Source organism: Schistocerca piceifrons, unplaced genomic scaffold (assembly GCF_021461385.2).
Source record: "Schistocerca piceifrons isolate TAMUIC-IGC-003096 unplaced genomic scaffold, iqSchPice1.1 HiC_scaffold_2356, whole genome shotgun sequence".
Classification (NCBI taxonomy): Eukaryota; Metazoa; Arthropoda; class Insecta; order Orthoptera; family Acrididae; genus Schistocerca; species Schistocerca piceifrons.
Genome location: NW_025728290.1, coordinates 6,205,872 through 6,232,860, shown reverse-complemented (window position 1 = coordinate 6,232,860; position 26,989 = coordinate 6,205,872). Strand labels below are relative to the sequence as shown.

The following is a 26,989-nucleotide window of genomic DNA, read 5'->3' as shown; positions in this document are numbered from 1 at the left end:
CTATGCAGCACTCTGTGAATTGTCACTGCTGGTTACCTCCATCCATACCAGCGTGTTAGTGTTAAACTTTGCAATGCTCGCGCTGAAAATTGTAGTAAAGATTTATTTCATTCTTCGGAAACTGTCATCGCCAGGCACGACATTAAAGGAGATCATTAAGGAGTCGGGGATTGGACTGATATTCAAAGTGAGCGCGCTAGCCTTGCTGCTGCTGCCTGTCCACTGGACAGCGACCGAAGCCAGCGTCACACTGCGGCTCTGCTCGCAGCTGCTGTTGGGCGGGAGGCGTGTGGGCGGCGCCGCCCACCGCGAGCTGTGGCTGCTGGCGCGGCAGGTGTCCTCTGAACGCCCCGTGGTCAACCTGCTGGGCGTGCTCACGCTGGACCTGCGGCTCGTCGCAGGTTTCGTCTCCATCGTCACCACCTACAGCACCCTGTTCCTCACGTTCATGCCTTCAGGTAATCTAATCGTATCTTTCTGCCCTGTCATCGATTCATCAGTTTCTTTAGAGAGTGTGTCAGTAACACGCAGCTTTCGATTTGTCATGCATATTTACGTGTGGTGCGCGTACTGTAAGACTCTCAGTACACACACCATGAGATTATTTGACTTGTCGCTCTAACGACGTAGGCGAGTGTCAGCAATATGCCTCGTGGTCTTATCATGGCGTGTTTATCTTCTGCCGTTAGGTCAGACGATAGATATGCCACTTGCACGCTTAGAGTAGCAGATTGACAGTGACCAACTTTAAACAGAACTTGATTAATTTTCACACACATTTATTAAAATAATAACAAGCATAAAAATTACTTAACTTGGTTCTGGATGCTATTTGCAATTGACAATCTCAAGTTCCTTTGGTATTGGTACGTTAATCTTATTCTCACATATATCTCTGATACTCGGCAAAAGTGTCTATACATTTATCTTCATGGATATGTACAGGAATATGGTAATCTTATTAGGTGCAGACTGACACTTGACTATAGACTGGTAAAGACAAATGTAGAACTCGTACAGACTGTTGCAGACAAATGCAGACTGGTACAGACTAGTGCAGACAAATGCAGACTGACTAATCAGAGGTCTGTACACTCGTTATAATACCTCGCACGTTCATGTATCACTGCGCGAGTGTGATCCATGAGGAGAAAAGGTTCTACGTTAGCAGCAATCCCATTGGCTGCGTTACATTTTAATACGCAGATCAGCGGAAGCAGAATTTGGTCCGTCTCTATGGCAGCGCCATCTCGTAGTGTGGAGACGGACGAGCGCTGCGACTGCACTGTTGTGCTTAGCGGGGCGCGCTCTACTGGGAAAGTTGTGTACGCACTGACTACGCGGAACTGTGTACACAACATTATGCTATCAAATTTCAGCCTAAATTAAAATCGAAAATTTGGAGAAGTATTGGGTGCGGCAGCTACCAATGTGGCAAATTTTCTCATATATGCATGTAACTTTTAATGTTTATAGTTGCCAAATTATAACACCGACTTTTTCATGGAACTATGCATTTCTTCTGTAGCATGGACAGAGCCTTTTGAGAGGACTTCGATGGCCTAACATGCATGGTACTTGATCGAACAGTAATAAGTTAAAAGCGCCACAAATTCCTGTCCCATCGCCAGGAGGAAGTTGCAGAAACGTGTGCCATACTGCACCAAATGTATGTGGACACATAACTCGGTTCGGCTTTTGTGTTCGTTGTAAAGACTGTCATATAAAGTGCTCAGAATCTTGAGGCTGAGCATTGGTACTAGCGATAAAGCGGTTTCGGTCAGACAATGCTGCACACTGAATTTCATTTTCGTGTATCACAGCATAAGTGCGTGTTATACAAAATTTCATGCCTTCAGTAGTTGTATATGTTTACTTCTAGAATATAAGGGATCTGCAGTCATCAGTCAACTGAGGAGTAGTGTAATGGCGTAGCAAGATGGGGCTTATCGTATTGCTGAGCGTCTCTTTCTCTCACTCTCTCTCTCTCTCTCTCTCTCTCTCCCTCTCCCTCTCTTCCCCCTCCTCTCCCCACTGCCCATCGCCATGGACTGACACTCAGTAACACGTAAGAATTACACCGACTAACGCTGAAGTACATATTGTCAGAAAAAGTGATTGTAAAGATGGAATGCTGATGTTACGCATTCTCATGTACCACATCGACCAGTGGATTGCAGTGTGTATCATGTTTGCAGATTATAATAGTTCCGGCCGCTGTGGCAGAGCGATTATAGGCACGTCAGTCCGGATCTGCGCTGCTGCTACGGTCACAGGCTCGAAGCCTGCCTCGGGCATGCATGTGTGTCATGTCCTTAGGTTAGTTAAGATTAAGTAGTTGTAAGAATAGGAGACTGATGACCTCAGATGTTAAGTCCCATAGTGCTTACAGCCATTTGAACCATTATAACAGCGTGTGTCAGATTTCGGTGAATTTGACCTGTGCTTGGACATGAATAGACATGTATGATGAAGATGGTGACTGTCTACTATTCTATTTGATGGTAATATATTGCCTTATTTAGTGAAAACTTACATGAACTTCGTTACAGAAAACCTCTATTCCTTCAGTAAAATATTACTGACCATCCAAAATCCGACTGAAACAGATCCCCTAGCAGTTAAAACTGATCAGCTCTTATCCATTAGGTAACAGTCATCAAAATGAAAGGTTAAGCTCCTACATTATTCAATCACTAACAATAAAAAGTTTAAAATTATAAGGAATGTCAGCGTTGGTCGTAATATTGATGTTTATTGATACCATAATCGATTTTCGATCACATAGTGATCATCTTCAGTGCTGTACAAATTAAACTGAGATACTGGAATCAAGTTATCAATAACCAAAACTGAGAAACGATCACAATAACTCTATGCTATCAATAAAACATCAATACTATGACCAACGCTGACCTTCCTTTTAATTTAACATATATGGCCATTGTGCACACAGAACGCCATGGAGTTACCAATCAATAAAAAATTTAATCACAGGTGTTTCAGAAGCTCCAGTTTTAATTTTCGCCCCACACAAAAGTCCAGAGCTATTTGGTCTGGTGAGAGAGCAAGTCATTTTGTGTTTCTCAAATGACTGATCCAACGACCTCGAAACGTTTTGCTAAGAATGGCTGTCATTATCTGTGCTGATTGATCGGAACATCAGTCTTGCTGATACCATGTAGACTGCATTATGTCCAGCAGAAGGTCTTCCAATAATTACAGCAGCAGATCTCTAAGTATCCGTAGATAGTCGTGAATACTTGGAGTCCCTTCCTTAAAACAGGAATCATTGATGTCAGTCTTGGAAATCCCGTCCTGCACATTGACAGATCAAGGTTGTTTTCTATCCAGTTCTCACTGCCAGTGTGGATTTGTAAGTGGCTAGTAGTGCATACCGCGAAAATTGATGTGCATGGTTTGTAAAAGCTGCTTCATCTGTAAACAAAATCTGGCGCGCAAAAATCAACTCACCTACAGTCTCTGCAGAACTGTAACCGATTCTTAAAGTATTTTACAGGAAGCTGTAAATGATGCGAAATATGGAAAGAACGAAATGCGTTGAATTATAATATTCGCAGGTGTAGATTTTGTCATACTTCCACTACAAATTTAGCTGCATTTCTTTCATCAGCTGCTGACTCTTTTTGTGCGTGTATTTTGTTTTCCACAGTCTCAGTTTCTTTAATTTTTTGATAGAATTTGCAAAGGCAGGTTGTAAGGGCTTGGCAGGAGCAGAACACATTCTCGCTTACACCTTCACAACCCATCTAAAAGTTTGGTGACACTCGCCATAAACAAAAACCACATCCACTTCTTCAGCTGTTGAACCCGTTGAAAAGTCTGAGTAACCTCAAGGGCGGAGAAAATACTGGTGGGTTTCAAGTGCACAGGTAAATAAAGAAAGTGAACCTGAGTTAAATAGTTGGTCACATTTGAAACAGTAGGGAGATGTCTGTGGGACCTGTATTCCTCGAGGTGGATAGTATGCGGCGCTGTTATCCTCTTACTGTGTGATCAAGTTCCGTACATGTTATGTCGCTAAAGTCCTCTTCGCAGACCCTTGCTTCGGGAAAAAGGTATATAAATTCCTTTACAAAAAGGCAGTGTGATAATTTGACATTTATAAACGTTAAAGCAATGTTAAAAAATTGTCTGCATTGTTCGCCTTAGTTCAGTGAAAACAGCTGGTCTACAAAACTACTCATACCAGCCATGTTTTGAGTGACCTTTTTCCGGTGCGTCACACAGTGCATTGTGTGGCTAAAGGTCCCTGATCTTAGATCTATGGGGTGAAATTACGGTAATGGATATGAAAATGGAACCGATACAGGAACACAATGCAGGGTAAATCTACCTGTTTCAACGCATGCTGTTTGGAAATACTCGTGGCGGGGCACTGGACACACGTCCAGATCATCCGCTCTCAAAACTCCGCCATCTCTCTCCCCACATCCACCACTGCTGGCAGCTCACCTCCAACTGCGCAACGCTACGCGCTGTTAACAGCCAACTGCCCAACATTACAATAGCGAATATTACAACAATGCTGACCAGCCACAGACTGCTCACAGCACAGCCAGTGATTTTCTTACAGAGCGCTACGTGGCGTTACCAATAAAAAAACCTAAACAGCCTACTTACAGGATTCGCTGAAAGTGGTTGGAGGTGGCATTACTTCACACCATTGCCACCTATTGCAGTACTGGTCACTGCAGTTCGTGGACGACGGGTTGAAGAGATGTGAACGCCGAGTCGGACGTCTGGCCATCTCCACTCCGAGACATAACGACAATTTCGTCCAGCAAACAGGAGTCATCGGTTGGATGTCGACTGGTAGCCGTCGCCTACACATGCTGACCACCTGTATTGTGCTGCATTAAGCTACAGATGCTCAATCTGTAATCTAAAATTTCGGAGTGTTACACTCTGGCTGGAGGCAGCGACATAGGTGTGCCACGTTCATAATAAGTGAGTAAAGCGTCTATCGTCGGCGTAAAATTCGAGGTGCACTTGCTCTACCAATGGAAATTTTGAAGTGCAAAATTTGTGTAGCTGCGTCTCGAGCAAGTTTTCCTGTGGAATATCGGCTACAATTGAACAATTGAGTATACTGTAGACAAGCCATCGTAACCTCAGGGAGAGGGAGTTATTCAACAGCATGGCGCACAAGACCTTGTGGAGCACAGCACCACAGTAGCTAAAATGCGCGGCAGTAATGTAATGCGGCCAAGACCCACATAGCCAGCGACTCTCCCACGGACGAACACCAAATCTCGTGAGATGAATTTCTTAAAGAAAGTTCAAACACTATGATAAGGCTGCATTATCTTCTATCAGGTGTATCTATCGGGCATATAAGAGTATACACAGAAATGCAACCACAAGACTCTCATTAAAGTCAAAAAGATTGTATGTGTTTCTGCGTGTTCAGGTCCACGAGGAACTGACACAGCAGTACTTGGATACAGTAAAAAACGTTAGGACGCTGCGAAGGTTTTGGAAAACAGTCAAGATAGTCAAGAGACGGGTATAAAACTCTAAGCGCAGTGTTATACGTGTTTTAAAGAAAGAACTGTTTTAAAAAAGGGTAGCTTTGTATGTGCCAATACGGCGATCGTAACGACGCTATCTCACTTACCAACATACACCTTCATGCAATGAGCGTCGGGCCAATGTCTGGTATGTTACGGAAAACTTTGGTCCGTCCTCTGTCTCAGAGTTCTCAGAGTCGACCACGTACGTGCCTCACATAGGTTCCAAAATTGGTAGTGTTATTTGCGGTTGAAAGGATAAATAAATTTCTTTGGAGCAAATGATTAGTTTTAAATTATTTTCACTAACAAAAGCAACGTCAGCTTTTAGAGGTACACAGTTCTCCCATAAAATAGAAATAGTCAAGTTCTCCGAAACACTCCTCTGACAGGACAATCACTTCGTCATTTGAGCAGAGTTCGTTATCTGAAGCCATTTTATTTCTGGAACAAGAAGGAATCTCAGGAAGCTATATTTGGTGAATACGCCGATATAGCGGCAACCCATAATGCATTTCACGCAGTTTTGCAGTGACAGATCGATATAAATGTGTTGGTGCAGTGTCATACTGAAACACGACTTAACGTTATCCTTCGCCAAATGCGCCACGTTTCGTTCAGTTTCACGCAGCAGATGACAGATACCTCACTGTAGTGGTTTACAGCGATTGTTTCTGCTTTTTGTAAGAAGTGTATGAGTGCGACACAGTTTGCATCACAAAAAAAAAAATTGTTGCCACAAATTTGTGGCACTTATCTTTGGAGGAAATTGTTTCTATTACAGTTTGACTTCCTGGGTTTCAATTGTGATCTCACAGATGGTGACAACACGACGCAAAAAGTTCCTCGGATATAGTTACATTGCACCCAATTCCTTCGAAGTCAAAAGGCATACCCGGTTCTTGCTAGAAATCGCGGCAGTCATAGAGCCCGCAGCAGTTCATTATAAACTTGTCGTGTGAAATATTATTTGACGTTCCCATCAACATACTTACGGACTCCTACACCTCGCACTTTCGTTCTGGGACAGCGGAAACCATATAAACTTTTCAGCTGTTTCTTCGGCAACTACATTCGCGAACAAATGGAGCAATCCTCATCAAAAACAGATTTTCGATCACTTTCATCCAGTATCTAACCATCACCATTGATGACTTAAATTATACTGAAATTTTCTTTTATTTCCCTTGTCGTATGTTTTCCAAAAAGCGAATTGCTGAATAATAATGCACTTTTTCCACCTCAGTGAAAACCACATAAAACAAAGTACTGAATGGCTGCCAAATGCAAACTAAGCAATTGACCAGAGTCATTTTAGTTTCAGCGACGTCAAACAGTTGACGGTCACGTTGGTAACGCCAAGCTGCATTTGCAATGGCATCTGTCTTCAATTGCCGATACCAATCAAAACTAAGAAGAAATTTGTATTATACACGTTTTCACAGTGGTATCCAGCAGCAGGTAGTGGTACAGCATTAATTAGCCTTCTACTAGATTTCGCGCTATTCCTTTCTTCCATTTAAACCATCTACTCGTAATCATACCTCGCATGTGGGAAATCTCTTGTCTTCATAATCGGTAATCATGCACCAGCGTACCTACCCAATATGTTCCAAAACGCCGCGTATAAGAACAGGATTTTTCCGTCTCTCATACCTCGGAGCTCTGTTGGCGATAGAAAGATTGGATCAAGTGGTTTGGAAAGCCCTTGGGCTATGGTCCATTTGTACCCAAGAGAAATATCGTCTTACTCCAGCTTAACCAAATGGAGCAAATCGGTCTGATCTTCTTGGGTTGGATGTGCTCTACGGTGCACCTAGAGGGGCTTATGGGGATACCATTTGGTTCATGGGCGGTTCATAAGAAAACCCAAGAAACATGTTTTCTGGGTACAACATCTGAGCCACTGTTTCCATGACGGCAATATACAAAAAATTGCTATAATTTTTAAGATATATTCCTAAAATCCCAAACTCAAACTACCTTGAAATTTTTCTTGATTTCTTTACCTGTTTTTCGAGAGACTGAGGTTAAAAACTACCCCTTTTTTTACATAAAATACGCACGTAATATCCAACGTAAGGTGAAAACATAGTTTATAAAGCAACGTAACACTAAGAAATATGCTGAAAGTGTCTCCCTTATCGTGAGACTCTTCTGGGAAGAACATGCAGAATTTTTTGCACCCAAAATCCGGCCTGAGGTATGAAAGCATGTAGTTCTGCGTTGTTTCAATTCCCCATAAGTAAACTATAAAAATTTTGCTGATACGCAAGATTCTTTTGATATGAATGACATGCCCTACTGTAGCAGGGAAAAGAAGGGAAACAGCGGAAAAAGATTCCTATCAAAGCAGAAAAAAGGCGAATACGCTACAATTTATTGAAAGCTATCTCATAGTACCCTCCTCAGCACCTTTACAATTTTTCGCTAATATTTTGGATTGTGAACATAGTTGTGCCAGTGGTAGAAGGAAAGAGACAGAAAGGTGCCGAATACTGGAAGATAGCTTACAGGAGTTATGGTACAGAAAGAGCGAAGGAGACAATGACAGCGTTGGAGAAAGGGAGGGACACAGTGGCAGTTAAACATAGTTGACACTAACGGAAGAGTAGTAGGAAGAGTGAAGGAGACAGCGTCAATGGGAGACGATAAAAAGAAGAAGAAAGTGTATGGGGCTGAGAGCCATTGATAATGACGGACAGAATATATGTCAATGACAACGAGGAAGGCAGGGATAGTGACAGGTAGAAGAGACAGAAGCAGTGGAAAGGAATGAATGAGATAGAAGTAGTAAGAGAAGGGGGAGACAGTGAGAGTGAAATGGGACAGTATTAATAGGACTGAACGAAGGAGACAGTGGCTGTGAGATACGAGACAGTGGCAGAGAGACAGAAGGAGATAATGGCAATGAGTTAGGCTGAATGACTGAATGGGAATGGGCACTTGGAAGTGGATAGGTATGAGAGATTTACAACGATGGAGTAGTGGGTGTGAGCGAGATACAGTTAGTGGATGTTATAGAAGTGAGAGTTGAGTTGCATTTTAAAAAGAGTACGCATATTTTCTCATGCCAAAGTTTTGGGAAAAAATTTTAAGGTGCTGAGCAAGGAGGAATGAGGAAGCTGCTTCCACACTTTTCATCCAGAGTGTTTTAGTAAAGAGGAGAACATTCGTCTTTTTGTGCTCCGATGGCAGCATTTTTCCGCTGGTGATATTACACAGCACAGCAATAGCGACAAAGCATAAATTTATGTCTCTTATGCATCTCCTATGTGAAGCTTTATATTTATTAATAAACAGTATTTATTACCATCCTATTACGGTGTCACTATTGACTTCTAGCAGAAAATGCTAGTTTTATCCACAACTATACATTGTAGTCATGCATACGCAAAACGTCAATCACTGTTGTAGGCCTGCACTTCAGACAAAATTTCCCGTCCCAGGAATCAATTGAGTATATCCTTCTGCAGACACAGTTAGGATTTTTCTGGTACCTTTATTCTCATGATAGGGTCTGACATCTTCAACCTCCCAATCAAATGTTACAGGGATCATTTCACCAAGCAATTAAGTAACATTTGAGAATGAAACTCTCAAAATAGATTAACGAACACGTAAGTTCTAAGAGTGGTTGCAGAAGAAACATTCAACTATTTCAGCTATGAAACCTCAATTACTAACGTTCCTTGTACAAATGGTAACTGAAAGCGCTCCCAAGGACAAGAAATAAGTCAAACATCTGAAATACGTTTTAATTTAAAAGGTATTACCAAACTTCTCACAAACATGTAAATGTATAGGCACTGAAGTGCATAAGATGATGTCGATTTCTTGCGTAACAGGCGTGAGTTTATACATATTTGCCTGACACAATTTGCCGTAGTAATCTGATTTTACACTCATGCAGCTCTAAGACGTTTACGTGAACGTCTGATGCTCCCTTCGTGCTGCCCATGAACCCAATCCCCCTCCGCTGTCCTCCGCCTCAATCTCTAAATCTCCAACCACCATTTTTAGCATTTCTTCAAGGTCAAATCAGCGGCAGGTGTTCGCGGCAGAAAAATGTGCCTCGATGTTCCACACCTGTTGTCTCCTTCAGCAAATTAAGATGAATATCAGCGTCGTTCTTTGAAAGAGAGAGTATTGGCCTAGTTCGTCGATAGGTTATTAAACCCTAATTTTGTTATTCCTTCCTGATGACAATACGTAGTGTCTTCCAATAGTACACAGTGCAATAGTAACCTTCTTGCTCTCGCTCTTCCTTGCTGATTCAGTCTGTGTACTGGACTAGGTCACCGACCCATAACCGCGCCTCTGATGACAGGTAGTGATTCCTGCTTGGATAAGGAAGGGTTAAGCTTAATTTCACTAAAAGTATATATGCCAAGGAAATGATAACTTTCTGGTACCTACAAAAGACCAAATAATTTATATAATTTCTTTTAATATTTGTTGATTCATTTGACTATTAATTTTTTATTGGTACGCTCTAAGAGGAGATCATATAATGCGAACTACCAGGAAGGAAGTAAACAGGACCCACCACGCCAGAAACAACCAAACAACAAGAAAACCCGCAACTAACAGATACAGGTGCATCCTCACTGGGGATACAGTCTTCATTTGTGTCTCAAAAACAATAAATTGCTCTGGCTAAGAACACATGTCGTCTTCGAAGTAGCTGATTTGAAGAGATTTCTTAATCATGAGGTTCCGTAACACCGGTTGGCTACACCCAAATGCCCTATTTTTGAGGCAGTATATATATATATAATGAATCTTTCTTTGTTTCAGGTCTGGCTCGTCCTTTGCGTGCAGCAGGAACGAAAGTTTCTTCCCAGCTTTTGTCAACGTTTGACGCGTTATCGCTTTTTCATTGTCGCATGTCCAAGCGAAAATGTTGTCAGTTGACAGGAGAAGGCACATACTGTGCTTTGGTATGCGGAATTTAAACCCATTGTTATGGCCCAAAGGCAAGTTCGTTCTGTTTACAAGAAAGTGGTAACAGCCACCAAGAGGATAAAAGAATGGCGTAGGTAGCTTCTGGCCACTGGCAACGTTCTGAAGTGGCATACTAGGGGTCGATGTGTCTCTAAAGAGTAAGTTGATGTTGTCCCTCGAAACGAAGTCTACGCAGATTAATTCGTCAGGTTTCGTAGGAACTTCAGATGCCACGTGTAACTATTCCCAAGGTCTTCAAAAAGCGGTTGTATCTGCATTACACTAGGTGCAGATTCTGCAACCGGTAATGCCAGACGAGAAGCAACGGCGACATGGCTTTGCATGTGAAATGCTTAAACGAACCAACTGGAATCCTGCTTTCTTGTTAAGTGTAATAGTTCTTGATCACTCCACACTCCATTTGCCTGGAACTGAAAATGCACGTAACGTACGCATGTGAGAATCACAGGCTCTGCAAAGTATCAAGGAAAACGTGCGCGGTTGGCCTCAGGTATTGTTTTGTGTGGTCTCACATGCGACAAGGTAACTGGACCGTTCACCTTCCTGAAGAGACCGACACAGGAACGATGTTGGAGATATTTGCTTTTCCCCAGGCTGAGGACCTGCAACCAAAATTTGTTTTCAAAGAGATGGAACTCAGCGTCACCGATTGTGGGATGTTCGGACAGCTCTGAATCAAACATTCTGAAGTCGTTGGATTGGACGAGAGGCACCCGTGAATGGCATCTACGTTCTTGTGATATCACGCCATTAATATATATTTCTCTTTGGGACTACAGAAGGACAGAGTATTCACTATTGCAGTGAGGGAGCTTTAAGACTTCTGTACCTGGGTTGTGGCAGTCACTGTTACCATCCCTCCGGACATGTTGTAGCAGATCTGGATGGGTGTTGAATGCAGGTTACATTCTTCGCGACACCTCAGAGGCCCACATGGAAGTTATTTGAATTGACCTTGTAGCTTTATTTTGAAACCTTAACTTGACATACAAATTATTTTTGAGAAGAAAATAAATTTATTTCAATTAATTTTGTTTTGGAAGCAAACTGAAAAGAGGGTTTTTCTCTGTGGACAGCCTCTAAATTAGTTTCTATAATTTTTATTCTGTATTCGTTATTTGTTACTGTTTATCAGATATTCACTTGTACCTCAATAGTACGTGTTAGAAAGGGCAGATTTCATACTCTGTAAAGACATGTAAAAGCTGAATGAACAACAAGTGACAAACTGAAGCAAAATATTAGCTCTACCGCTAATGTCAGATATCCACGTAAACATGTGATGCTATGAGAATTTAACATTATAATTAAATTAAGCGATTGGCGATATCGAAATTTCCCTGAAACGTGTCTGGGTGTTCGACAAGAAGAATTTGTGTTTGCTCCAGGCAGAACAAGATTTCCATAATTATATATTCTGAACCAAACGTGGATAGACAGAGAGCTTCAATCACGAATATAACAACACAGCTCGCAGCACCTGAATAGGGCAACTGGGTTGTTCAACAAAATATCCTGCTCAAAAATGGAATCAATAAAACCTGATATCACACCATTTCCACTTAGTAACTGACAGGTTGTCATTGAGACAAAACGTTTCTGTTACAGGGAATCGAAATTGTGACAGAGGGTTTAAGTGGTCGCAGTTTCACTGTAATCGTTGGGAATTCAGTGTCTCGAATCGACTTATTTCTTGACCATGGGATGTTGATTATCGTATCTCCTATTATTATTTTGTGTTCCAACCCATCGCGATAACATCCGACGTAACGCATAGGTACATTTTATAAGAGCAAGAGTGGAAAATTTAGCGACGAAAAATTCGGAGGTATCCAGCATAATTGAAACACTGGTTCACACCACACAGAGAGTACAAGTATTAAGCGCGGTAATGGCGACGTAAAACAAAGCTATTCCAAAAGAAATACGGTGAAATGTTTGCTATATATATTGGACTCACTGAAACATGAACAAGGTAACCAGGAATCCTACTCTAGTAAACATACCAGATACGCCTTGAATATAGCCAAGTACGAAGTAACATTCCTACAAAATTCTGGCCATTAAGAAATACACATCTCAAGACGTCGACGCTAGTCTTCACATCGCCATAGGCATTACTAACGAAGATAACTCATCCACATACATGTACTATAATTCAGACACACGAATAATACCTGTAACAACATTATAACTATTAACGTAAAAGTTGTTAATATAAAAGGTTTCTGGCTATGGAGCAGCATCATATTGGAAAATATTTATCTCTGGATAAATAAAACGGACGTTTCAGCCACTGCTGTCGTTGATGTAACGTTAATTGTTTTCCCCAGGGAGAGTTATTTTACAGTTTGGCGTGGAAGTTAATAGATCCAGCGGAATGCTACTGCAGTTGTGGTGAAAACGTCGGTTTTATTCATTCTGAATAGTTGATTTACAACATGGATTGGTTCTACATCCAGACACGGGCTGCGGAAACAGACAAATAACATACTAACGCTAACTCTGATTCACCGGTTGTGTGAAGCATAGTGCTGAACATTCAGGTTTAAATATGAATTTCTTCGTGCTGTTTAATTAAATTCAGCAGATCTTCCTTTCAGCGCAGCACCCTTTCATAAGATTTACACTGACGTTCAATAATCTAAATATATTTTTGCTTGTTTTATATCCAAACTGTTGCCTGTTAACTAACTACAAAACAAAATGAATTCTATAGGTATTTTCAACTGCAGTACTTGCACGTAAGCTTCAGTTTTCAAGAATTTTGTTGAAACAAAGGTATTAGAACGTTTAACGGAATTTACCGTAGAATGAAATTGAAAATTCATGCAGTGCCAAACCTGATAAGTACATTATCTGATCGAAAGCATCCAGTCTCTTCCATGTAACGGGGAATTGACTACTTGATGTCACGAGAGGCCAACCCACCAGTATAAAATAAGGTAGGGAGCATTGTGTTGTCAGAGTGAATCGGTCAAAATAGCTCAGCGACTTCGATTTAGGACAAGTACCGTCTGAGTAACGGATCCATCAGGGACATTTCAAGCCTTCTAAAGCTGGCCAAGTCGAATGTTGGTGATGCGACTGTGTTGCGGAAACCAAGACTAGGCGCACCTCCATACTAGCTGAAAATAGATCAGGCATAGCTCAGGCACTGACGGACAACGACCATTGTGCATTGCAATGGTTGCTGTAAAAAATCGCACGAAATAGGAGAAAGGAATCACTGGAGAGTTCCAAAGTGCTACCAGCAGTCTAGCTAGCACCATGAGTGTGCACAGGGATTTGGAAAGGAAGGGGAGCAATGTTCGAGGAGCTCGTCATATGACGCACATTTCTATAGTCATTGCTAAGAAACGCATCAGGTGATGTAAAGAGTGATGCCATCCACTGGATAGTGAGCGACTGGAAACGAGTGATTTGAAATGATGAATCACATTATACCACGCCCCCCCCCCCCTAATCCGACGAGAGTGCTTTGACAAAATGGTAATGCCAACGGTGAAGCATAGAGGAGACGCTGTTGTGCTATGTGGGTATTTTTCGCGGCTAGTGTAAGGTCTCTTTATTGAGCTTAAGAAAGAGCTAAAAGCGGAACAATAGCAACACATTTACAGCATTGTGTATTGCATACAGTAGAGAACAGGTCTGGAGACGATGAATCTCTACGTCAGTATGGCAATGCACCCTGAAATATAGCAGCATCTGAGAGGCAATGGTTTGTGGATAACAACATTTTTGTTATGGACTGGCCTGTCCAGAGTCCCGACCTGAACCCAAAGGAACACATTACGGATGGCTTAGAACGTCGGCTTCACTCCAGACCCCAGCGTCCACCATCGCTACCATCTGTGGTTTTTGCTCTTGAAAATGAATTATCTTCGCAGACACCCAGAGTCATCATTGACAGTGCACCCGGAAGGACGAAGCTGCCACAAAGGCGAAGGGTGGGCACACCTCATACTGTGTCCAGATGCTTTTCATCAGATAGTGTACTGTCGACAACGATAGGTTACGATTTGAATAAATCAGTTCTTCAAAAATTTATTTTTAATTTTTAATTTATGGTTTGCCATAAAAACGGGAGTAACATTTCCTGTACTCACCTACTTGTGGTGAGTGGGCAAACTTCCACGTGGAGTGTCTAAAGAGCGGCCAGATGCGGAGGAAGGTGTGGTCCAGTATCTCACTATTATCGTCGGGCAACAGTCTGTCTCAAAGTTCTCCACTACCGACATTTCTAAACTGATATCGAAAATTCTTTCCTACTCTAACAGAGACCCTTTCTTTTGCAATTAACACTTCCTTTAGCACTTTTATTGCCATTTAAGTTTATAAACTATTTAATCACAGTAACGAAAATCAGGTTGTTGAAAGAGAAAGGATAATTTAAACAAAAATAGTATATCGGCGACACGAAGTTCTTTTATTATAGGAAAATGTTTATTTTACATCAGGTTGTGTTAGCTTATTGAGTTGTTGCATGCTGTGGACTGACACAGGATAAACTGATTTACTTACATTATAAATAATTTATTAATCTGGAGTAACATAAGAGTATCACATCAGTAAACTCAAGTGCGGTGTTTCTTCCTTGCAGATCCTGCAGATCTTGCGGTGGTGTGAGACAGTGCTATCAACAGCACGCTGGTTTTTGTTCAAAGCACGATGTTTTGCCATCAGATTTCACCAGCAAAAACCAACATATATCATCCCGTCTTTCAATCAGCCTTCAGTCAACAAAATGCTGCAATACTATTCCATTTCCCTTAAATGTCTAAAATTTCACGATGGTTCCATTCTGATTTGTTCGTCATTACGCATATACCTTAGGTATCATTAGTGAATCAGCAAAGAACATAGTGACAATTTATACATGCAAATTTGAGACGAGTGGTAATTAGTCATAGATTATAATTCATTTGTTGTTAATTTATACACAGTAAGTGGCGATAATGATTTCAGGAACTGCTCTAAGCGATACAATTTGTTTGCATGTCCTGACACGAAGTTATGGACACAAGCGATCTGTAATAGTTCACTATAAATTTATTTGTCTTGATCGCAATACAAAGAAGCAGTTACACAACCGTTTGCGATAGCTAAACACCGATCAAGACAAATAAATTCGTATGCAATATAATTTTTGCTTACGCTAAATGAAAAACAATGCACTAATTATACGGCAGACCTCTTCGCCACAATTTATTTGTCAGTTGCTTCAAAAAAAAAAAAATAATTTCTCCATATTGGCCGTTTGCATTTGTAGCCGCCTCTCTTTTGACGTGTCTTACTGTCTCACGGAAAAAGTTAATCTATGAATCTATTTTTCCCAAATTGAACACATAAACGTAAATCTGGAAAGTGTTCAACACCTTAAGGGTGACCCACGTCACTAAAATACCGTATGTTGTGTTAGTAACTCTGAGGCACTGTTTTTCTCAGATGGATCGTTCTCTATGGTTAAATGATTAGAGCTTTTCGTTTGGCCTTATTGCACAAACTATGGTCGTGATATTTTCTGTGTGGTCCTCGATATCTTAATACAAGAAAGTAAGTATGGTATATTTAACTGGCGGTTTGTACAAAGTGAGGAATTTGCTTGTTTCAGATTCTATGTAATGTATACTTAATTTTATAATGTTTTTATCTTTCAAATGAGTCTCACAATTTGTATTATTGGAAGATTTCTTTTTGGTCTCTAATACTATTTCATTACAGTTGTAATAATTAAAGTGAAAACAGCATTTTCTACTGGCTGATACACTCATAAAATATTTCTTCAATATAAAGAATTAATGTATATACTAACAATGACTTAAACTTAATTGGATATTAACTTACGCATAATCGTGAGAATATTATTTGGTATTAAAGGTTTCGTTTGTAGTTCCACATTGTAAATATAATGAATGATTATAACACCTGTTAACCAGAAAAGAAATAAATGCTACAACTGCAGGAATACAATACAGCGCATTTCTTTCGGAGCAAAGTGAGATTTGTTTTCTTTACCATTTAGAAACCTTATACTCACACATTTAATGCACTTCCATCAGAAATCGTAATTTAAATACGGAAACAGTAATATGCCCATTGTGTTAATAATTAGGTCAGGATCACTTTCACGGAATTTAGTTACGTGCAGACAAGTGGAACACAGCAAGCTGCACTTTTAGTGGATTTTTAGTGCGTATTATTACTAAGTGGTGATCGGTCTGCTGTCGCTGTTGGACAACTCTCACTCTACACAAAAAATGCCAGGTAGCACATCCATAGCATATCCATGGGGAACGGGTTGCGTGAATTCTGCAGTAATTAGCTGGAGTTCAGCCAGGTGCCCACTGGCAGTGTGTATGTTATTGCTTCAGTACACAGTTAGTCTTGTGGAATATCGCAGCAGAAATCAAATTGTCTGCCCTGAGGTCTTGCAGCAAAGAGTGTCACTCCAGGAGCACCTCGCCTTTGGCATTCTGGGAAACTGGCCGTACTCTGTGTGGCGCTGGAGACAGTTGGGTAGTGGATTGTGTTGGTGGAAAACCGTAACAGGTTTTAAATGCGTTTATTAATCAAACTGAACAAATGACAGCACGCGCACAAGATGATCATACGAAAATAATCCAGACGTCAATTTACAAAATACCAACCTAGTATCTAGCACAATAAAACACACGATGAAATCCACTGCTTTCTAAGTGTCTTCAGTTTTACGATAGGAGGGCACAAATGAATTTACCACAAATAATAGAGCATCCGAAAAGGATGACAAGAACAACCACAATAATCAAATCTGTACCCTGACTACAACTTATAAAATACACTTCACCAAAAGCAGACACTCAACCTAAAATAATTAATTAACAGGAAAAAAGAGTATAATTAGTAAATCACAGCAACCAGGTTACCACTGCTGACCACAGCCCAGAATAAATGAAAGAGTAATTGACTCATCTGCAGAAGTGAAACTACGAAAACACAGTAAACGATAAAGGCAGAAGATGAAGAAACGAATCAAAATTTGTGGCAAGACCAGGACTCGAATGCAGGTCTCCGACTTACTAGGTAGATATACTATCCACTAAGTTGTGGCTAGCACAGCTGCACGGACTACCCTAATCAAACACCCTCCCTAACACAAACTTCAATTCACTCTTCAGCTCATCTTTACTTTCCCCTTCTTAAATCGCCAATAAGTAAAAAAATTCAGACTCGCAGGGTTAAACACTCTATTTCCTTCAGCAGTGTAGCCACAAACACAGTCAACTGCGTGACTAAGGTCTGAACTGGTTACCAAGGGGGGGGGGGTGTCTAGACATGGGGGGGATGGAGTACCTTTAATACTTTGGAAGATGAATGGCAGCCAGAAAAAGTTCCACTTACGACCCTGTTATAAACCTGCACAGTAACAAGTTCTAAACTATTTTCTTGAAAGCAAACACCTGACTACATCTTTTTTTTTTCCTTTTCAGAGAGCTAGGGGTTGGGGAGGGGAGCGGTCCCCCTTGTCCCTAGTATGGGCACCATTGCTGCATACAACCTTCACAACCTGCTTTAACTATAGTAGGCAAGAATACACCAGAGCTAAAAACAACTTGTAGCTGGACGGCACCAGGATCCCTGTATGAACGGAGCCCAGCACAGTGCTCTCAACTAGGTGGGAACCGATGCCCCGTGTAGACAGCAGGCCATCACAAGCCCAGTCCAAGACTTTGCCCGGCTGCCTCCGCTGCCTTGTTGCATCAACGTCTGGTCCCCCTTTCCCCACCAGCTGCCCCATTAGATAATCGCTAGCTGTCTTGCCTTCTTCGTGGCAGTCTTTGTACTGCCGCCTCTCCTGTGAGGGTCCAACTGGTGACGACATTAGCCACCCTATCGTCCAAAACCAGGGCACACCTCAACCGGCTAACTCCACGAGCAAGTCGCACCAGAACATAAACACTTCCCTCGTAACCATCTATCCTCCCACTTCTACCAGCTCAATTACCATAGGCTTAGTTATGCCAGTCTCAGCAACGCAAGATCCACGAGTGCAGTGTGTATATTCTCATGCTTTGCTTCAGCTTCTTTTGATATTGTATATATTCACACAAGGATTAAAAGGTCAAAGGGTGCTGCAAATGAATCTGTCATTTCATCCCTTAACGGCGAACTAAAATAAACAAACAACAAGTACACCATCAATTAATCAAGTCGTGCGATGTACAAGCTAAACGTATACGATGCGCACTGTCTCTGCACTTGACATCACTGTTGAATCCATACCATTGTACTTGAACTCTGTCAGTCGCTTCAGAGTTCTTACCGTCACAATCACTGTGTTCACTTTTCCACCAAGCAGTTGTCAGTGTCGATCTCAAGCTATACGCAGTGCGAATAACATATTTTTTTTCTATTGTTTATTTGTTCTAACTACTTAGCAAAACCACATTTTTCCTGGTTGAATTTCTTCTATTCGTTTCCATATTTTTTGTGTTTTAAGAAAATGTACAAGATTTTATGAAGAAACGAGATGGCTCCATGGCTAATTCACATTCTGGAGAACTGGGGGTTAGAAATACCTGCTAGCCATCCACATGTAGACTGACCATGATTCCTGTAGTTCAGCTGAGGCGACTGCTGAGACGACCCTTTTCGATAGCCAATGATCAACTTCCTGTCGCATTCTTGTCCAATCCGCACTCCATCCCCGAGAACATCACCAGCAGTGGGGCACTGACATACGAGGCCAAAACGCAGACTCAGCAGCTGCCAGCAAATGTTTTATTTGCGGTGTCATATTTCAGCTGAGACAACTGTGCACGTCACATCAGCATCAGAAATTCCTTATCTTCAGTGACATCCCAGGAATCATTACATCACCATCATCACATCTGGGCACGTGCCAAGGCCTTACACTACACTCGGCAGCTGGATACATAAAACTGCAGCCAGTCAAACATGCATCCAACCAGAAATCTGTCAAATTTGCACCCAGTAACCTGGACACTACCAGCTCAGTACGTTACGGCCTACCTGCATCGGTAGTCGTCGCTCGCCCGCTCCCTGCTCCTGCTGTGGAGTGCTGTGTGGCCCTGCTCGAGCCGTGTCGACGCCGCCTTGCAGATGACCAACGCAAACAAAATATGCTACTGCCGGAAGAAGATCATGAGTGCCACGAATTGTCTGCATATCGTTCTGCGATATTACTGCTTAAATCGGCATATGGCACTGATTCTACTCTTTTTTTCGTTTGTATCCTACACTTCCTCCTTTTACGATGCATACGTACATCTACCTCTACGTCACTACTCTGCAATTCAAACTGAACTGCCTGGCAAAGGGTTCATCGAGTTACTTTCACAATAATTCTCTACTTGGTACAAACTTGAGCAGCGCGCAGGAAACGTGAACACCTGAACCTTTCCGTGCAAACACCGATTTCTCCTATTTTATCACAATCTTCTTTCTCCCTATGCAGCTATGAGTCAGCAAAATATTTTAGCTTTCAAGGTAGGAACTTGGACATTGAAATATCGTGAAAAATCCCGCCGCAACGAGAAACGCCTTAAAAAAATAAAAAATAAATAAACAATAACAAAGGGGGGCATTCCACACCATCTTACCCGCGATACTCTCATACCTATTTCGCGATAATATAAAACGTGCTGCCCTTCTTTGAACTTTTTCGATGTCCTCCGCAAATTCTATCTGGTAAGAATCCCAAGCGCACAGCAATACTCTAGCAGAAGACGTATAATCGTTATGCACGCAGTCTCTTTGGTGAATTTGTTGCATCTTTTAAGTATTCTTCCAATAAAATGAAATATTTAGTTCTCTTCCTGGATCCAGGCGACATTATCTATTGGAACACCAATTTAACTCTAGGACGCCCAAGCCTTTTTTTCTAACTTGGATGCCTAAAGGGGGCAGGGGGGGGGGGGGGGTTCGGCGAGCCCACGGGTATTAAATAAGTTTACTGACGAAAAATTACAACTTTCAAAATGGTTTATGTATCTTAACTAAGGCATCGGTTTATAAATGTTAATTGTTATAAATATTGGATTGAGTGAGTAAAAAGTTGACATATTACAATACAAAATACAGATGTGTTCATATACAATAGACTACCCTGAGTCCTCAACTTCAAGGCAAGAGACACACTTCACAATTTTTTCTGAATGTGTGTTACACACATGTTTATGACACTGTCCACAATACTGTTTTGGTTTACTTAGATTGTTCTACTTCTGCTTCTTTACTTTAGCTTCTCTTACACAAATATGACACCGATCTTTCCCTGCAGGAGGCTGACGTGCTTCTGTTGTCACTTCTTTGATTTTCTTTTGTAGAATAGTCTCCATTGATTGAACAATTTGGTTAGATAACCCTCTTGCATTGGAACTTCTTTCTTCTACCTCCAATTTCACTAGTTCCATCCCAGCTTGCGGAAGATAAAGTTTCCGTTTGTTGTGTTCCATTTCATTCCATCTTGGATGTTGCTGGATGAATATGGTGGTTGCACTGATAGCACAAATGTCGATGACAGAGTAAAATGCAGATAGAGGCCATCTCTTTGTTCCCCTCTTGCAGGTGTACATACGCGGTTTTATTTTTCTCTCCTCCTACAGTGCCTTTATTTTGGTGCATTCTTGACAACAACAGTAAAAAAAAAAAAAAAAAAAAAATTGTTCAAATGGCGCTGAGCACTATGGGACTTAACAGCTATGGTCATCAGTCCCCTAAAACTTAGAACTACTTAAACCTAACCAACTTAAGGACATCACACAACACCCAGTCATCGCGAGGCAGAGAATATCCCTGACCCCGCCGGGAATCGAACCCGGGCGCGGGAAGCGTGAACGCTACCGCACGACCACGAGCTTCGGACGACAACAAGAGTAAGTTTTTACTTGGTTTCGTTTTTGCTATGTAGGACACCAAAGTTACTAGAGGCCTACCTGTTGTTGGGTCTGTGAACAAGAACATTGATGAATATAGCTCTCGATTTGACGTGTTCTTCATTATCTCTGGAATATGCTTCCTGCTTGAGTGGAGAGTTCCTACTGTAGTAACTTTGTAGTCTTGGTATAACTCTTCCGCCAAATCCACCGATGAGTAGTATCGGTCTGTAGTAATATTGCGACCAGTATTTTTCACAGGTGCTACCAGATGTTTGACGACAGCTGCTGAACCTCATTCTTCTTTCGACAAATTCTGAACATTACCTGCGTAGGATTCCATATTCAAGGCGTATCTGTCAACTGCATCGGACATCATGCGTAAGAGGATGCCATACTTGCCTGGTTTATCCTTCATAAATACTTTGAAGGGGCAGCGCCCTCTAAAGAAGCTGAGCATCTCATCAATAGTGCAGTGGACCCCTGGTTTATACAGTAGTGGAAACCTATCGTTCACTTCGTTGAAAACATCACGGATTGCTGTGAACTCGTCTGCTTCCCTTCTTATCTGGCGGGTACTTTTGTCATTGCAATAAGTTCCTTGAAACGTTCTCTTGCCATAATACCCTTGTAAACTGGTCGACCGTTTAGGTCTGACCAAATATCGTGTACACTGACAGAATTGTCCTTATTTGCCTCCATAAGTATCAGGATTCCTGTAAAGGCATACAATTCTTTCTCGTTAGTCAAAGTAACATTTCACCTAACAGCCTCTTGATTTGAATGTTTTACTATAATATCCATGATGTCAAGTGTAAGAAGTAACTTCAAGGCTTCTCCAGGTGATTGGAAAACACCAGCTGGAGTTACTGCTGCCTGTTCTCTTACTATTTTAGCAACAGACCTCCGAGGAACTCTAGGCTGTGTGGTTACGTACCTGCTTCCAGACTTGGCTACAATAACGTCCTGATGGTTACTGCCTAAAGCTGCGCTATCTTCATCTTCTCTAACATCCACATCACTTTCCCGATCCACATCATACTCCATAACACCATCCTCATATTCACTTTCACTCCCCGAGTCAGAATCTTCATCTAAAATTTCATTCAGAACTCTTTGTAAAGACGAGTCACGTATTCTTTTAGTCATTTCTAAGTCTGGGTGTGAACAATAGGTAACTGCACTAACTCAATGCAAGTTTACAAGATAAATAACAGCTGAATGACATCAACAATCACTTCGTCTGAAAGTAAACCGATTGTTGTGAATACCAAGAATACCAACCAACAAGAAACTAACTTGCGTTGTTGTAGAGATGGGAAATACAAAATCCTACTAAGGGAAATTTTCTATAGCATGGAAACCTGATGGAGGTGTTTGTTGGACCCATAATAAGTTTATTAATTTTTTCTTTCAAAGCAGGAATTTTCTATAAAATATATTGACACTAACGTTTCATAGAATAGCCAACAAACAATAACTCAAAGGGAATATGTAGTATGAAAGTTACTTGGGCAAAAGCAGGGGACATTACAAAAATGTGGGTTCAGCGAACGCCTCCTCCCCACCTTAGGCATCCTAGGGTTCAGTTGTTCGTAACTCTTACCCCTGGATATATCCTTTACTGACAGGCTGTACATTTGTGTGATTTATCGTATAACCGATATTTAGCGAATTCCGTTCAGTAATCATATGGATGACATACATTTTTTATCATTTAGAATCAGTTGCCACTCTTTGCCCCATACAAACATTTTGTTTAAGTCATTTTGAAATTTATTTTGATCTGCCGATGACCTTATTAGACGGAAAATGTCAGCACCATCTGCAAACAATCTAAGATGCGTGCTCAAATTGTTTCCCAAATTATTTATGTAGAGTACGGATAGTAAAGAGCCTTCAACACTTCTTTCGGGAACTACCAATGTCATTTTTGTTTTAGTCAATGACTCTCCGTCGATTACTACGAACTGTGACCCTTCTGACAGGAACTCACAAATCCAGCCGCGCGACTGAGACGATGCCCCATTGGCTCACAGTTTGATTAGAAGTCTCTTATGAGGAACAGCATAAAAGGTCATCTGAAAATTTAGAAATATGGAATCAATTTCAGAAGTCCTGTCAATATCACTCACAGCTTCATGAGAATAAAGTGGTAGCTGTGTTTTACAAGACCGATTATTCTGAATTCGTGCTGACTCTGTGTAATAGATCGTTTTCTTGGAGGGAATTCATACTGTTCGAACACAGTATATGTTCCATAATCTTACGTCAAATCGACGTCAATGATACAAATCTGCAATTCAGTAGATTAGTTCTGTTTCCTTTCTTCAGCTCTAGTGTGACGTTTGAAACTTTCCTAGTCTTAAGGTGCTGATCCTAGGTCGAGAGAGGGGTTGCATATGTTTGCTAAATAAGGAGCTAATATATCAGCATACTCTGAAAGAAACCTAACTTTTATTCAGTCTAGACAAGAGGAGTTCCCTTCATTAAGTTACTTAAGGTGCTTCGCCACAATTATGATAGTTACTTCTATGCTATTCATGTTGGCAGCAGTGTATGAGTCGAATTCTGGAATATTTACTTCGTGTTTTTTTGGTGAGGGAATTTCGGAAAACCATATTTAATAACCCCGCTTTGTGGCCCTGTCATCGGTAACATTACCACGCTTATTCTTTCCTAACACGAAAAATCGTTATGCTTTGTCACCTTAATTTGATTTTGTTATGTAAGTTATTGTGTTATTTCAGTTGTGATGAATACTTTAATCTTTTAAAGTGTATCTCACTTAATATACATTTAATAACGTTCTTGTATCTCACACTTCGCAATAACGGCAGTTATAAGCTGAATTACCTAGGAATATGGCTCTTATATAATTCTCGCACCACAGCTGTCTGTGGTGTATGGAAACCTGAAATCGCTTAAATGTAACAAAGCTTTAGCACCCGAAAGAACTCCTACGAGATTTTATACCATATTTCCATCTAAGTTAGCCCCACTTCTAACCGTAATGTATCATAGATCCCTCGAACCAAAAACAGTGTCCAGGGGTTGGAAGAGAGTACCAATCCACTAGAAGCGTACCAGAAGTAAATCACAAAAATAGTATCCATTATCCTTTAGATCAATTTTTTTTGTAGAATCTTAGACTACATTCTGAACTCAATAGTAATGTGTTATCTCCTCCATGCAATACAACATGAATTCCAGAAATGTCGGTCATCTGAAAGCCAACTGCCAGTCTTCACACATGACAGACTGAAAGCCATGGGTCAAGGCAGTCAGGTAGATGCACTTTCTCTCGATTTCCGAAAAGCATTTGCCTCAGCACCTAATCAGCACTTACTGTCAAAATTACGATCGTATGGGATACCAAGCGAAATTTGTGACTGGACTGAGGTTCTTTAGCAGGAAGAACACAGCAATTCATTTTGCTTGGAATGTCATCAACAGAAATGGAAGTGACCCAGAGATACGAATGGAATCGATGACTTACGATCAGTCTTAGATATAGCAGGTGACAGACTTCAGTTCAGTGGTATGATACGTGAGAAATGTAATCAGTCTACAGAGAAGACTGCATACAAAAGAGTCGGGAGACTCATCCTGGAATGCTGCTCAAGTGTGTGGGACCCGCACCAAATAGGTCTAACAGGGGATATTCAGCGAAATAGAAAAAGGCAGCACTAACGTTCACAGGTTTGTTTGACCAGTGGAAGAGTGTCACGGAGATGCTTATGAAATTGAACTGGCAGATGTTTGACGATCGAAGCAAACTGTCTCGAGGAAGCCTAGTTAGCAAATTTCAAGAACTAGCTTGACCGCGATGACCAGCACTCCTATAATTCTGAAGCAGCAAAACGTAATAGCACCAAAGGATCCAGTTTTTCGTGGGTACCTATACACAGATGCAAAACTGCTGTGTTGGTTGCCGTTTCCTGTACTATATGCTGTTCCACGAGTATCGGCCATATTTTATATTATTCTTGTAGAGTAGAAAACACGATTTTTAAAATCCGTGTTAGTAATTCTGTTTTAATGTTTTCATGCTTGTTCGAGCATCTCCAGTTCTCTTCACCAGCTCACCACGTAAGGGGCCTGAACTCTTCTACCTGCCGGGCTAGTGGATTTGGGTCGGGGGCGAATAGTGCATCCTTCCTCGACCTTTCCAGGGTGCAGATATTACTGGATGCCAATTTCAGTGGGTGCCGTTTACAGGACACCCGGCAGCCAATGGTGTGCGTGTTCTCGGCACGAAACACCCGTTCCACCTTGAACACGCCCACTCTTGGCAGCCAGTGGCATACAATTTGCACGCATGGTGTCTTACGCTGCCCGGCGATAGCTTCAGCGCTGTGCTCACGCGTTCGAGAGAGCGAGAATCGATTGTAGTTCGCATACGTATCGTACTTTGCCAACATCAGCATCAGCGCTTTCTTACCGTTCCGGGAACCCAGACACTACACGCCCGCTCCCATGCCCTGCCTGCCCGCCAGCCGACGCCATCGTCGAACAATATGCTCTCCATACTAGCACAGTCCTCAAGTACTTGTTATAACAACAAATTGATTTACTATTGCCTAAAAGTATTTGAAGGATCTTATGATGTCACACACACTTCTGTGTAACAAAAGGACATCGTCGATAAGTAATTTAGTGCTCAAAAGCTACCATGTGCTGTTGCTCTCCATTCGAGGTGTCGCTGTGCAGTGAGGAGCAGAGTAAGATAATTTATCACTATGAAATAATGACATCAGTGAATACCCCGTAACAAAAAAAAAAAAAAAAAAACAAAAAAAAAGAAAAAAACGAAAAACCGGAATTCGTCGAATGGCACCAAAATTGGAAATTGGTGATATCAGCAGTTTGGTGTGACCTCAAATCCGGAATAAAAGTAAACAGGCTGTTGATGATTCCACCGCAACTGCTTTATGTACATCGAGCAATAGGGTCTTCATTCTATAAAAAATGTTCGAATGTGTGTGAAATCTTATAGGACTTAACTGCTAAGGTCATCAGTACCTAAGCTTACACACTAATTAACCTAAATTATCCTAAGGACAAACACACATACCCATCACCGAGGGAGGACTCGAACCTCCGCCGGGACCAGCCGCACACTCCACGACAGCAGTGCCCTAGACCGCTTGGCTAATCCAGAGCGGCTCTCCACTCTAGCTCACTGCTCGGGTATTTGTTACGACACCAAATTAATTTTATTTTGTCCATAAAATATACCAAAACGATAGGACGACATCTCACGCAAATCGGCGTAACGTCTCATCAACGTCCGAAAGTTCAAATGGCTCTAACTATGGGACTTAACATCTATGGGCATCAGTCCCCTAGACTTAGAACTACTTAAGCCTAATTAACCGACGGACATCACACACATCCATTCCGGAGGCAAGATTCGAAACTGCGACCGTAGCAGCAGCGCGGTTCCGGACTGAAGCGCCTAGAACCGCTCTTCCACAGAGGCCGGCCATCCGTAAGTACATTACTGGCTATTAAAATTGCTACACTAAGAAGAAATGCAGATGACAAAAGTGTATTCATTGGACAAATATATTATACTTGAACTGTAGAACTGACAATACATTT

General features: G+C 41.4%; 1 long non-coding RNA gene across 1 annotated transcript in view; it reads left to right on the top strand.

Moving 5' to 3' along the window:
* The first annotated feature begins 347 nt into the window (after positions 1–347).
* Positions 348–26,989, top strand: part of LOC124742894 — a 49,518-nt gene continuing 22,876 nt past the window's right edge. Inside the window, exon 1 of the long non-coding RNA XR_007010273.1 lies at positions 348–458. This is a non-coding gene — a long non-coding RNA (uncharacterized LOC124742894). The remainder of the gene's footprint in view (positions 459–26,989) is intronic.